We start from the raw sequence: 14,967 nt of genomic DNA on the forward strand, positions 1-14,967 counted from the left end.
ACTGTACAGGGCACACTGGCTGCCACAGGGGAGTGGGATTGATGTCAGACACATTAGTCCAGCCACAGCGTTTTTAGGGTTTTGAAAAGGAAGAGAGGAAAGATTAAAGGGAAGCCGATTATGGGTAACAGTGCACAGCTGTAATCCCTGCGTGGGTGGCTGTTTGGAGAGAGAGCATGATATAGAGAACTCATGCTAATGTCAGACAGACAGACAGACAGAAGATGGAGTGGTCTCTCCAGGGGGCCTTCTGCTCCCTCATGAATGGACTGGTGTCCCATACAGACAGGCTTGAGAGCTTTTTTTCCCTCTGCCCTGTACTGTGTTGGTCTGAAAGTCACAACCCTGGGCGTTGTGTGTTTCTGACCACGGCCTCCTCATCATACCAGGTTTTTATAGATGCCACCCACAGATCAGTGGTCTGCCTGGCCAGACCGTTCTAATTTTCATCAACTGATCCACGAGCTAGTCTTATTCTAGATCTCATTGGTTCGATTTGAATGTCCCAGTCCCTTTATCAGAACAAGATACACTACATGACCAAAGGTATGTGGACACCTGCTTGTCGAACATCTCATTCTAAAATCATGAGCTACGGACTTCTGCACTCGGCGGTCCTGTTCTGTGAGCTTGTGTGGCCTACCACTTTGCTGCTGAGTCATTGTTGCTCCTAGACGTTTTCACTTCACAATAACAGCACTTACAGCTGAACGGGGCAGCTCTAGCAGGGCAGAAAGTTGACGAACTGACTTGTTGGAAAGGTGGCATCCTATGACGGTGCCACATTTGAAAGTCACTGAGCTCTTCAGTATGGGCCATTTTACTGCCAATGTTTTTCCATGGAGATTGTATGGCTGTTTGCTCGATTTTATACATGTGGCTGAAATAGCCGAATCCACTAATTTGAAGGGGTGTCCACATGCCTTTGTGTGTATATATAGTCTACCTCACATTGTGCTTGTGGATCTCTCATTTCGTTTGTCATTTTGCCTCAGACAGTTGCCCCACAGTGGTTGAGCATTGTTTGTTGTGCTTGGACAACAGATCGTGGGTTATTTTTAGTAGGTTACAGAACAGCTGTCCCGTTCAGAAAAGTAGTTCTGCTCCAGTAGCAGACCCACAAGGCTCTGGGGATCAGCACAGAGAAGGGGAGAGAGGTGAGGAAAAACACTGACGAAATCAAGGATCGTGTCTATTATTTAGAGGGACTATTATGATAATCGCTGTCAATAGATTTCTTCAGCTTATCTGAACAATTGTGAAGAAGCTATCATCTTCACAGCCTGTCTAACGCTGGGAGTTGCCAGGGACCTCACAAAAATGATCATGATACTTAGGTGCCGATATGATATGTATTGCAATTCGATAATGCTGCAGAGAGACGAGCGAGCATTAGAAAATGAGTTTTGATCAGTCATGGAAATAAGTGCTGAAAACACGTTGCCTCACTATTTAAAAAGAAGATGGAGAACAAGCTGTAGGATGAAAAAAATACCAGAGTTTTGATGCAGGTACAGCCGACTAGCTCTAGCTAACACTACCTAGCAACAAAATGTTTTATATATATCTCAATACTTGGAGTCAAAGGATCAATATAATATTGTCCAAAATAATGTTCCGATATGTAACTACCGATTCCCCCACATCACTAAGCCTGTCAAACCACTCTCTAGGATTGAGAGGTAGTGCTTACACCTAGGATGAACCTTGCACCTCATACATACATGCAGGAGGACATGAGTGAAACTCCATAACAATATTCATGGGTTGCACCAAATGGAATTCACAATTCTGGAGGTTAGCCTCACACCTTACCCTGAGGTTTGTGGACTATTTGTCAGGTTGACTTATCAGTCAATGGCCAGCTTTGTGAGTTCTTTTTGAAACTAAAAGTCACACCAGTTCATTCAGTGACTTTGTGACTGAAATGAAAAAGCTATTCCAGGTGATCAAAGTTTTTATCGTTCTTTAAACCTTCAATGGAGCTTTTCACACAACTGCTTTGGGCTGTACTGTATGTCAGTTCCTTTCACATTGCTTAGTCCCTTTCAGACGGAGCTCAGACTACATTGATTGTAAACACACAGGCTTTTGTCATAGCTAGATGGACTAATAACAGCATAATGATAGTCTAAAAGCTGCACGGTGGGTGGCCTGTTTGGTTCTGCTCTGACCTTTGGTTAGATCAATGCAGGTCACACAAAACGATATGTATCATGCTGTGGAGCATGGTAGCCATTTTCCTCATCCCGGTCTGCAAAAGCTCTTAACCCTTTACAATCTTTGGCATTGGCCTAAATGGATAGGGCTAAATTGAAATGTTTCTGACAGAAGAAATATGGAAAACATATCCATAACCATGGTAGCAATTGAAAGGGAACAGTTTGGAGATTATGGGAAAATTATTAGATCAAAGGTGAGGACACAACAGTTCACCTGATACAAGACTGAATGCAAATATTACACTGTGAATTCTATGTTCATTTTACTTTTATTGTACTTTTGTCGCATTTGTTGATAACGAAATCTGAAAATACTCTGATACATTCAGTAACATAAGAATGTTCCTGGAAAGTGTGGAGTAGGTGCAACATAAGACAAATAATTCCAAGTGTTTGAGTGAGAGGACTAACTGGTGTCTCAAGTGGCCAACGTCTCCAAAGTGTGCACAGTTTCTTAGTAGTTTCAATGCACTTTTATTACTCAAAGAAGAGTCTTCAACTATAAGGTGCTTTTTTGCTCTCTCCTGTCTGTCATTGAGGAACTAGAGCAAGCACACGTGCAGTGTTTTGTTTGGAACACAATCCTGCATCCCCGCCATCACACACAATTAATGTTGTTTTTGCAATCCAGAAACTGTCCATTTATAAATCAATCAGTGGTCAGGTGTGCATCATTTGAAAGCTTGTTATATTGCCAACATGACTAGCTGGTTATAAAATACAATATTACAGTGTTAGACTTTCACAATGAAATTCAGGAAACGGTTTATCATTTTGGTGCGTATCGAGAGGAGTTAGAGTGCATTCAGGTGCATGTGCTGTGGCCATTTTTCGTCACAATAGACAGAAATGGGCTCATTCTGTTCAGAACACCCCACTTCATGACGCCATGTCATCTTGTAATTGTACATCAAACATAGTGGTCATAAACGTTGATATTGCATATGCATGAGTTTGATCATATATAGAAATGTGAAGTACATTTGTACTCACTAGTATGACATCAAAGCGGTATTTATTATAATCAACAAACGTCTCATCTTCCAAAATACATAGTCCTCCAAATACATAGTCCTCTTAATTTTAATGGGGTGTGTGTGTGTGTGTTAAGTTCAGAACGGCTGTCAGTCAAACCCATACAGCGAGCGCAGAGCGAGAGCTCTGACGTCACATATAGCATGTTACTCTTCAGCCACTGTTCCAATTTAGGCGTTTATCAGTGCCCAAATCTGCCATTTACAACCTGCATATGGGTAGAGTGTAAAGGGCTACGGAGATCAATGGGGTGAGATTTGATCTGCTGATTCTCATGTCCAGTACCCAGGCTGTTTTCACTCTCCCTTAAAACTAAGATGCATTATCTTTAGACACACTAAGAGAAATCACAACCCACCAACTAGATTGGGCTTTTCCTCAGTCACGCATTTCCAGCGTATGGTTGTAGGTCATTGGTGGACCTTCCACCACATCATTGTGTGCTTGACCAATCTTAGCCGGTGACCTGCCCTTTACATTGGACCGCAGCTTTAATTGTAAGGGATTATGTTTTGCTGTGAAAGTGCAACAATGGGGTCTTTCTGGGGACTGGCTTAACCCCAGCAGAGAGATTTCCTGAGACCTCAATTAAACCTCTGTGTCCCTTGTTGGCTCCCTGGCGAGGTTACCTTTTGATTTTCAATTGCAATTTGCAACACCATTCTGACTTTATTGCATAAAAAGCCCTAGCTGGCCACACATACTGTTGGATAACCCAACTGTGATTTTAAATGTGGTTTTATGTTGAGAATGTTTTTTCTTGTGGTTGAGAGTGATGGGAAATCAATACTGTATATCAGATCAAAGTAGGTTCTGCTGACACTGCGTTTCTTTCCTGTTTGTCTTAATGCATATTAAAGGGTGTGTCTATTAGACCACTCAGAAGTGAGTGGATGCCCAGTGAATTGAAATATTCTCAGCAGGCGCCACCCCCCATGAAACGAGGCCACCATCAACCATCTGTTTAGATCCACTCCTTCGAACTAGTCAGACTCACTCACACACAGAGATAACAGACACAGATAAGCCCAGATAATACACATAGATACCGTATTTTACCCAAGGGTTTCTTTTCATGCCTCTGTCTGTGACGAGTGAAAAGCCAGTGAAGCTTTCTTTAGATGTTTGTGTGTTTAACTTTGGAGGAGGCAGAGAGAGAGCGAGGGTGCTGTAAGTGTAGCTGCAGCTCTCTGTTGTGGTGCGGCCATCCCAGAGCTGCAGTGGGAGATGACAGTGCAGATGGTTTTAATAGGAGATTATCTCAGCAGGGGGAAGTGTTTGAGCTGGGAACCACACAAGGAGTCCTCTCCACACCACAGCGGGGAAGAACCCAATCAGAGCTGCAGATCAGGACACTCAGCCATACTGGGAGACGACTGGAGGGACTGTTGGCAAGAGGGACTTAGAGGTCATGCAGGAGAGGAGGATAAAGGGTCTCTGAGTCAGGGAACAATAATGTAGACTGTGGGGGATCCAACTGATCATCCAGTCAAATACTGTTGAAAGACTATAGCCTAGGAAGAGTTTGTCCCATCTGTGTTTGCAAACTACAGCATACAATGCGCGGAGAAAGTATTCAGACCTTGACTTTTTCCACGTTGTTACAAAGAGTTACAGCCTTATTCTAAATGGATTAAAATTAAACAAATTTCTCAGCAATCTACACACAATACCCCATAATGACAAAGCAGAAAACAGGTTTTTAGATTTTTTTGCAAAATAATCAAGCAAATAAAAAACAGAAATACCTTATTTGCATAAGTAGTACAGACCCTTGCAGAGACTAGAAATTGAGATCGGGTGCATCCTGTTTCATTGACCATCCTTGATGTTTCTACAACTTGATTGGAGTCCACCTGTGGTAATTCAATTGATTGGACATGATTTGGAAAAAGGCGATTACACACCTGTCTATATGAAGGTCCCACAGTTGACAGTGCATGTCAAAGCAAAAACCAAAGCCATGAGGTCGAACGAATTGTCCCTAGAGGCGTCGAGACAGGATTGTGTGAGACACAGATCTGGGGAAGGGTACAAAACATTTCTGCAGCATTGAAGGTCCCAAGAACACAGCAGCCTCCATCATTCTTAAATGGAAGAAGTTTGGAACCACCAAGACTCTTCCTAAGAGCTGGCCGCCCGGCCAAACTGAGCAATCGGGGGAGAAGGGCCTTGGTCAGGAGGTGACCAAGAACCCGGGATGGTCGTTCTGACAGAGCTCTTAGAGTTCCTCTGTGGAGATAGGAGAACCTTCCAGAAGGACAACCATCTCTGCAGCACTCCACTAATCAGGCCTTTATGGTATAGTGGCCAGACAGAAGCCACTCCTCACTCAGTAAAAGGCACATGACAGCCCGCTTGGAGTTTCTGCCAAAAAGGCACCTAGAGACTCTCAGACAATGGGAAACAAGATTTTCTGGTCAGAGTAAACCAAGATTGAACTCTTTGGCCTGAATGCCAAGCGTCACGTCTGAGGGAACTTGGCACCATCCGTACGGTGAAGCATGGTGGTGGCAGCATCATGCTGTGGGGATGTTTTTCAGCGGCAGGGACTGGGGAGACTAGTCAGGATCAAGGCAAAGATAAACGGAGCAAAGTACAGAGAGAGATCCTTGATGAATACCTGCTCCAGAGTCGCTCAGGACCTCATGGGACTGGGGGCGGCAAAGGTTCACCTTCCAACAGGACAACGACCCCATTAGCACAGCGAAGACAACGCAGGAGTGGGCCCGGGACAAGTCTGAATGTCCTTGGAGGTGGCCTAGCTGGAGCCCGGACTTGAATCGGATCGGAACACATCTCTGGAGAGACCTGAAAATAGGGTGTGCGAATGCTCCCCATCCAACCTGACGAGAGCTTGAGAGGATCTGCAGAGAAGAATGGGAGAACTCCCAAATACAGGTGTGCCAAGCTTGTAGAACGTCAAACCCAGAAGACTCTAGGGCTGTAATCGCTGCCAAAGGTGGCTCAACAAAGTACTGAGTAAAGGTCTGAATACTTATGGAAATAGAGATTTTTATTTGTAATACATTTTGCAAACGTTTCCAAAAACCTGTTTTTGCTTTGTCATTATGGGGGTATTGTGTGAAGATTGATGAGGGGGAAAAAACAATTTAATCAATTTTAGAATAAGGCTGTAACAACAAAATGTGGGAAAAGTCAAAGGGGGTCTGAATACTTTGCGAATGCACTGTATTGCTTACACTCAAGCAGATTGTGCAGTTGTTAACCTGTTTTTTGGGAGGTGTGCTGGTGCTACTGTGACATTACCATAAAAAGAGTGTCAGTTAGCTGCACGAGAAAAACGGCTAACGCCATCAAATGTGCTTAAGGATCTCTTTGGCAGCTGGCACCCAGCAGAACTCAATGTGGCTTGTGTGCCTGTGATTTTTAACCGAGGTAAATATGGTTTAATCATTGCTTCACTCTGTCCATTTAGCTCAGTTTTTCCTCAGTCTTTTTGCTTATAGACTATGTAGACAATCATCATTTGAGAAGATATTTCACTCATTGGTTTTGAGAAAACAATACAAAGAAGGGAGTAGTGTAGCCCATTGCTTTCTATTACTTTTAATGGCATTGTCTGTGTCAATTGTTTATTCTTTCCTTCTTTTCTCAGAGGAGTAAGATAAAATAGATTTATTTGGCTGTCTAACACTGGCATTGTTAGTCCCTGCCTGCGTGTTTGAGGAGAAAATCCAAGCATGCTGAGTACAATATTGTTTTCTGTTTTGAAAAGCTGGTTATCTGGTACAAGGACATTGCAGAATGATGTAAGGGGTCTTCTCCGTGGTGGCTGAACGCTAGCGAACAGTGATTCTCATGAAATTAATCCCGCGGCCAAACGGGACACTTTTTTCAGTAGACTTTTACATTCAGACCCTGTGACCTTGGGCTGATTGCTTGTATGGCTGTGTGTTGGTGTATTTGTCTGGGCCTGCTGGTCAGGCTGACCGGACCAGACTCCTATTGAAAGAATGACCCAGCGAGGTCATCATGCTCCATGTCAGCTTCCTGGGGACCAGCCACTGGACGTTCAACTGTTTGCGCCCTTCTCCAAAGATGGGAAATAACACTGTGACATGGAGCATATTTTTGAAAGGTCCCCTTTGTTGATGTATTATTTATTTTATTCTTCATAAGGTCCATCGTCATAATTTAGTGAGACTGTGTTCTCTGTGCGATATGGCACCCCCTTCTCCCCATCCCCTACCAAAGTTATAACGATGGGGAGAGTGAAATAGCTGAGGTCCTATTAAACCACAGGCAAATTATTGTTTCTCATTTCCTTCCAGATATGTCCCCTGCCTGTCATAAATCTTCACTTTGCAGTGTTGCTCGTTATTTACACCTAGGTGTATAATGGTTTATTTTGAGGAGGCGGACTGCATATTAGAGATTTTAATCAGGCAAAACCAACTGGAAGGCAACTGCACCAGGTCCCCATATGAAGTCGTAATGGTTCAGTGTAGCAAATGAATGCTATTCTCATCATTGTTTACTTTGACAACTGACAATTCTTCCCAATTTACTGTGGCTACCCAAATAGAGGCTGCTGCCACAAATGTGCTCGCAACAGTTTTTCGGGAGGTCTGGTTAAGCTAAATCCATATTTCTGGGAAGTTGTGACTGATAAGTAGGGAATAGTTTTAAATGTTGGCTAAGAGTTTAGCTCATTGTTTGAGTCCTTAGGTATCCTCTCATAGTGAAGTGTTGAGATCCAGTGTGAAGGCAGATCTTTTGTTGATTGATTGTTCTGTTGAACTAAGAATGACCTTCACAGTTCACACCCAAGTTCAATATTTGTTTTCTCTGATGTTATGTCTGTTCAGTCATTGTTGTACGCCAACATTCTCTGATCGACTTCAAAGGCTTGAAACTCTGAACATTTTAGTTATAATTTTTTTATTTCACCTTTATTTAACAGGTAACAGCCAGTTGAGAACAAGTTCTCATTTACAACTGCGACCTGGCCAAGATAAAGCAAAAGCAGTGCGATAAAAACAACAACACAGAGTTACATTGGGTAAAACAAAACTTAAAGTAAAAAATACAACAGAAAATATATATAGCATGTGTGTGCAAAGTGTAGCAAGTTATGAGGTAAGGCAATAAATAGGCCATAGTGCAAAAATAGTTACAATTTCGTATTAACACTGGAATGATAGATGTGCAAAAGATGATGTGCAAATAGAGATACTGGGTGCCAAAATAACCAATATGGGGATGAGTTAGTTGGGTGGGCTAATTTCAGAATGGCTGTGTACAGGTGCAGTGATCGGTAAGCTGCTCTGACAACTGACGCTTAAAGTTAGTGAGGGAGATAAGAGTCTCAGCTTCAGAGATTTTTAAAGTTCGTTCCAGTCATTGGCAGCAGAGGACAGTGGAAGGAATAGCTGGCCAAAGGAGGTGTTGGCTTTGGGGATGACCAGTGAGATATACCTGCTGGAGCGCATACTACGGTGGGTGTTGCTATGGTGACCAGTGAGCTAAGGTAAGCTGGGGATTTGCCTAGCAGTGATTTATAGATGACCTGGAGCCAGTGGGGGTTTGGCGACGAATATGTAGTGAGGGCCAGCCAACAAGTGTGTACAGGTCACAATGGTGGGTAGTATATGGGGCTTTGGTGATAAAACGGATGGCACTGTGATAGACTACATCCAATTAGCTGAGTAGAGTGTTGGAGGCTATTTTCGTGTAAATGACATCGCCGAAGTCAAGGATCGGTAGGATAGTCAGTTTTACGAGGGCATGTTTGGCAGCATGAGTGAAGGGAGGCTTTGTTCGCGAAATAGGAAGCCGATTCTAGATTTAACTTTTGGATTGGAGATGCTTAATGTGAGTCTGGAAGGAGAGGTTTACAGTCTAACCAGACACCTAGGTATTTGTAGTTGTCCCATACTCTAGGTCAGACCCGCTGAGGTAGTGATTCTAGTCGGGTGGGCGGGTGCAAGCAGCGTTCGGTTGAAGAGCATGCATTTAGTTTTACTAGTGTTTAAGAGCAGTTGGAGGCTACGGAAGTAGTGTTGTATGGCGCTGAAGCTCGTTTGGAGGTTTGTTAACACAGTGTCCAATGACGGGCCAGTGGATACAAAATGGTGTCGTCCGCATAGAGGTGGATCCGAGCTTCACCAGCAGCAAGAGCAACATCATTGATATACACAGAGAATAGAGTCGGCCCGAGAATTGAACCCTGTGGCACCCCCCCATAGAGACGGCCAGAGGTCCAGACAACAGGCCCTCCGATTTGACACATTGAACTATATCTGAGAAGTAGTTGGTGAACCAGGTGAGGCAGTCATTAGAGAAACCAAGGCTATTTAGTCTGCCAATAAGAATGCGGTGGTTGACAGAGTCGAAAGCCTTGGCCAGGTCGATGAAGAGGGCTGCGCAGTACTGTCTTTTTATCGATCAGCGGTTATAATATCGTTTAGGACCTTGAGCGTGGCTGAGGTGCACCCATGACCAGCTCGGAAACCGGATTGCATAGCGGAGAAGGTACGGTGGGATTCGAAATGGTCGGTGATCTGTTTGTTAACTTGGCTTTCAAATACTTTCGAAAGGCAGGGCAGGATGGATATAGGTCTGTAACAGTTTGGATCTAGAGTGTCACCCCCTTTGAAGAGGGGGATGACCACGGCAGCTTTCCAATCTCTGGGGATCTCAGACGTTATGAAAGAGAGGTTGAACAGGCTAGAAATAGGGGTTGCGACAATTTGCTAATTTTAGAAAGAAAGGGTCCAGATTGTCTAGCCCAGCTGATTTTGTAGGGGTCCAGATTTTTCAGCTCTTTCAGAACAACAGCTGTCTGAATTTGTGTGAAGGAGAAGCAGGGGGCATGGGCAAGTTGCTTAGGGTGCAGAGCTGGTGGCCGGGGTAGTGGTAGCCAGGTGGAAAGCATGGCCAGGCGGAGCAAAATGCTTGTTGAAATCTCTCAATTATTGTAGATTTATCGGTGGTGACAGTGTTTCCTAGCCTCAGTGCAGTGGGCAGTTGGGAGGAGGTGCTCTCAATTTCCATAGACTTTGCAGTGTCCCAATACTTTTTGGAGTTAGTGCTACAGGATGCAAATTTCTGTTTGAATAAGCTAGCCTTTGCTTTCCTAACTGATTGTGTATATTGGTTCCTGACTTCCCTGAAAAGTTGCATATCGCGGGGGCTGTTCGATGCTAATGCAGTACGCCACAGGATGTTTTTGTGCTGGTCAAGGGCAATCAAGTCTGAGGAGAACCAAGGGCTATATCTGTTCTTAGTTCTGAATTTTTTGAATGAGGCATGCTTATTTAAGATTGAGAGGAAAGCACTTTTAAAGATCAACCAGGCATCCTCTACTGACGGAATTAGGTCAATATCCATCCAGGATACCCGGGCCAGGTCAATTAGAAAGGCCTGCTCGCTAAAGTGTTTTAGGGGAGCATTTGACATTGATGAGGGTGGTCGTTTGACCGCGGACCCATTCGGACGCAGGCAATAAGGCAGTGATCGCTGAGATCCTGGTTGAAGTCAGCGGAGGTGTATTTAGAGGGTACATTTGTTAGGATGATATCTATGAGGGTGCCCATGTTTACAGATTTAGGGTTGTACCTGGTAGGTTCGTTGATAATTTGTGTGAGATTGAGGCATCTAGATTAGATTGTAGGTTGGCCGGGTGTTAAGCATATCCCAGTTTAGGTCACCAAGCAGTACGAACTCTGAGGATAGATGGGGGCAATCAGTTCACATATGGTGTCCAGGGCACAGCTCGGGGCTGAGGGGGGTCTGTAGCAAGCGGCAACAGTGAGAGACTTATTTCTGGAAAGGTGGATTTTTAGAAGTAGAAGCTCAAACTGTTGGATAGTACGATAGAGGTCTGCAGGCTATCTCTACAGTAGATTCCAACCCCCACCCCTTTGGCAGTTTATCGAGATGGAAAATGTTGTAGTTGGGGATGGACATTTCAGAATTTTTTGGTGGCCTTCCTAAGCCAGGATTCAGACACTGCTAGGACATCAGGGTTGGCGCGAGTGTGCTAACGCAGTGAATAACTCAAACTTAGGAAGGATGCTTCGGATGTTAACGGCAAGAAACCAATGCTTTTACGGTTACGGAAGTCAACAAATGATAACGCCTGGGGAGTAGGAGTGATACTGGGGGCTACAGACTCCCGAGTGTGCCACTAGAGATCCTGGTTCGAATCCAGGCTCTGTCGTAGCGGACGCGACCGGGGAGACCCATGGGGTGGCGCACAATTGGCCCAGCGTCGTCCAGGGTAGGGGAGGGAATGGCCGGCAGGGATGTAGCTCAGTTGGTAGAGCATGGCGTTTGCAATGCCAGGGTTGTGGCCTGGGTTGTGGGTTCGATTCCCACGGGGGGCTAGTATGAAAAAAAATTAAGCAATAAATAAATAATGTATGCACTAACTAACTATAAATCGCTCTGGATAAGAGCATCTGCTAAATGACTAAAATGTAAAATATAAATGTACAGGGCCTGGGTTAACCTCTACATCACCAGAGGAGGAGTAGAATAAGGATACGGCTGAAGGCTTTAAGTACTGGTCTTCTAGTGTGTTGGGTACAGAGAAAAAAAAGGGGCAGGTTTCCGGTCGTTGTAGAATAGATTCAGGGCATTATGTACAGAAAAGGATATGAGTACATTGGAGGTAAACCTGGCGTTGGGTAACGATGAAAGAGAGCATCACTGGAGGCACCGATTGAGTCGGTCTCTCCGCGTGTGTGAGGGGTGGGACAAAGGAGCTATCTATGGCAGGTAAGAGGGGTTTTGAAGCTAGGATAAACGGAGTAATCCAGTCTTAATTGTCTGTTCTATTACAGGCGACGATAATGCAAAGAAAAAGGATGACCTTAAGTACAGTATAGAGTTGATCATCCTCATTACTTCATAGTCTCTTTCTTTCTGTTTCAGTGATGGTTTGGTGATATCACTGAAGTTACTAACGCTTCAACTTACTAACGCTCACCATTAGTAATCTATTACTCTTTATCTCTAATGTTTAAACTTGGTCCAATGTAAATGTGACACAGGAAAAAAATTCCATTACGAAATAAGCTTTTTTAGCCTATTAATTGATGGAAATACCAGTCGATGTACATACATTTGACTGGTCATGCTTATCGGTCAATAGGTTAATTTGCTTAATTTAGTGGAATTAAATTGAAAGTGCGTGCAGTATATTGGTTAGCATCTTATCACACGACATACAGCATAGCAGATACAGAGCCTTTGAGTGAAAAATCTGTCAGACAGCATAAGAGCTGCTGCTGCAGCATCTTGTTGGTGCTTTTCAAATCATGACGCCGTGATCTTCAGGGCTTCATCAGCGCTTCACCACACTACTTTGCAATGAGCTGGAGGCAGTACGCATTTTGAAAACATATACTTAATTGTTTGAAACATGAACGTTTTAATACATACTGTATTATGAGGCATGTCTTCAGCTTATTAGATCTCCTCTCTTTCAAAATGTCTAACGGCTATTTTCATCTCTGTCATATGGAAACCGCTTGCATGTGCAGTGCCCTTTGACAAGTGTTTTTACTAATTACATTATGGAACCAATATTCACACATAGCCTGCTGCCGTGTGACATTGCTGTGCTTATAATGTGAATAAATAATAGTTTATCAACATTCTATGGCTACAAAGCACAGGGAGGAAGGTGAGCCATGGTTGGCTTAAATGCAGTAGCTTAGTCTGTGTATTTTTAATTTTAATTTTGTTAATTTTTTGATGTTTTAAAAAAAAAATTGGGGGGGGATTTTACCCCTTTTTCTCCCCAATTTTGTGGTATCCAATTGGTAGTTACAGTCTTGTCCCATCGCTGCAACTCCCGTACGGACACAGGAGAGACGAAGGTCGAGAGTCATGCGTCCTCCGAAACACAACCAGGGCGCCTTGACACAGTGCCCGCTTAACCCGCACTCAATGTGTTGGAGGAAACACCGCACACCTGGCGACCGAGTCAGCGTGCACTGTGTCAAGAAGCAGCGGCCGTTCAGTTGGGTTGTGTAGAATACACGGACTACGCATTGCACACCACTGCACTTCGGGCCAACCATGGCTCACCTTCCTCCCTGCGCTTTGTAGCTCAAGAACACATCCACATTTCAGCAAGAGGAGGTGATATCGTGACGTAAATAAAACAGAGGCATTCTGCGCAGTACTCCTTAGACACTGTGGATCCAAAGGGGCTAAACAATGAGTCGCTAGTGCGCGATGGGACAAGATTTCACATCCCTGCCCGGCCAAACCCTCACCTACCTGGACGACGTTGGGTCAATTGTGCGCCGCCCCATGGGTCTCTCGTCGCGGCGGCTGCGTTAGCAGAGCCTGGACTCGAACCAGCATCTCTACAGTGGCACAGGAACCAGGATCTCTAGTGGCACAGCTTGAACCAGGATCTCTAGTGCCACACTTTGTAATTGCCGTTGGTAGACCTGGTAGCCAAGTGTCATGCTTCTTCTTCTGTGTGTAATGGAATTGGCTATGTTGCGCGCTGTTGACAGCGAAAACAAAAGCAAGGGGGGCAATGCTGTGAACTCGCAGATTTTGATCACTTTTGAGAATGTTCCAGTGTTTCAATACAATGGATTTGAGCGACCGGTACATGGGCTGTACTCCGTGGGAAAACACATGGGGCATTTGTCCTGGTTTCTATTAGTGCCAGTGAGTAGGCTTCGACGTTCAGGCTCCCCAGTACGGGTATAGGCCTGTTCAATGACACCCTTATCATACCTACTTTGCAGGAACCTAGCTTTGCGCTCAAAATCTATGTTTGGACTACAGTTAGGAATTGACCCACCAGTATGTTCTGCTTAAGGTGTACCGGGTGGTTACTGTATGCGCATAAAAGTGTATTCCTACTCAAGCGGTTGCTGGAAGTTAGTAGACTCCAACTTGTTTTCTTTATTTTTGTGGATTGTAAGATCCAAGAAGTCTATTTTCTCCCGACTTCTCTCTGCTGTGAATTTGAGATTGGGGTCAGATAAATTAATAAAATGAACTCTGAGAGGAGAGCGTCAGAACCATCCATACCAGTAGGATGTCGTCTTATGTATCTTTTCCAAAGGGTGCTTACATTCTGGAAATATGTTTTTTTCTGGACATCATAAATGAAGGTCTCCTCCCAGTGTCCCATAAAGACATTTGCATAGTTAGGGTGAATGCAGCGCCCATGGCTGTACCCTGAATCTGTTTGCAGAAACTGCCGCATATTGGAAGTAATTTATTGTGAGGGCTTTTTTCAATGAGAGACAGAATAAAGTTAGACTTGGAGGTAAGTAAGAGACCCTCCAGTCTAGTGTTGAGATAGCGATAGAGCGCTCATAGCTGCAGTCATGTTGAATATTAGTGTAAGGAGACTGAACGTCAAGTGTAACCAAGATGCCTTTGGTGTCGCATCTATAGTTATTGATGATCTTAAGGACATCCATGGTATCTCCTAAAAAGGCTGGCAATGCTGGCACAAATTTAGAGATGAAGAAATCAACACACTGAGATAGGGGATTCAATAGGGCTACTGTTATAGACAATGGGACGTAAAGGGGTTTTTTCCATACTTTTATGTATTTTCGGTAAGCCACAATAAACTGGACAGGCTGGGTGTGGCCTAGTGAGAAAGTCCTTCTAGTTTCTGTTATCCAACCCTCTGAAAGAGCATTATCAATGACACTATCAATATCCTTTTTTTATTCTCTGGGGTTGAACAGAG

The sequence above is a fragment of the Coregonus clupeaformis genome, unplaced genomic scaffold (assembly GCF_020615455.1).
Source record: "Coregonus clupeaformis isolate EN_2021a unplaced genomic scaffold, ASM2061545v1 scaf0961, whole genome shotgun sequence".
Lineage (NCBI taxonomy): Eukaryota > Metazoa > Chordata > Actinopteri > Salmoniformes > Salmonidae > Coregonus > Coregonus clupeaformis.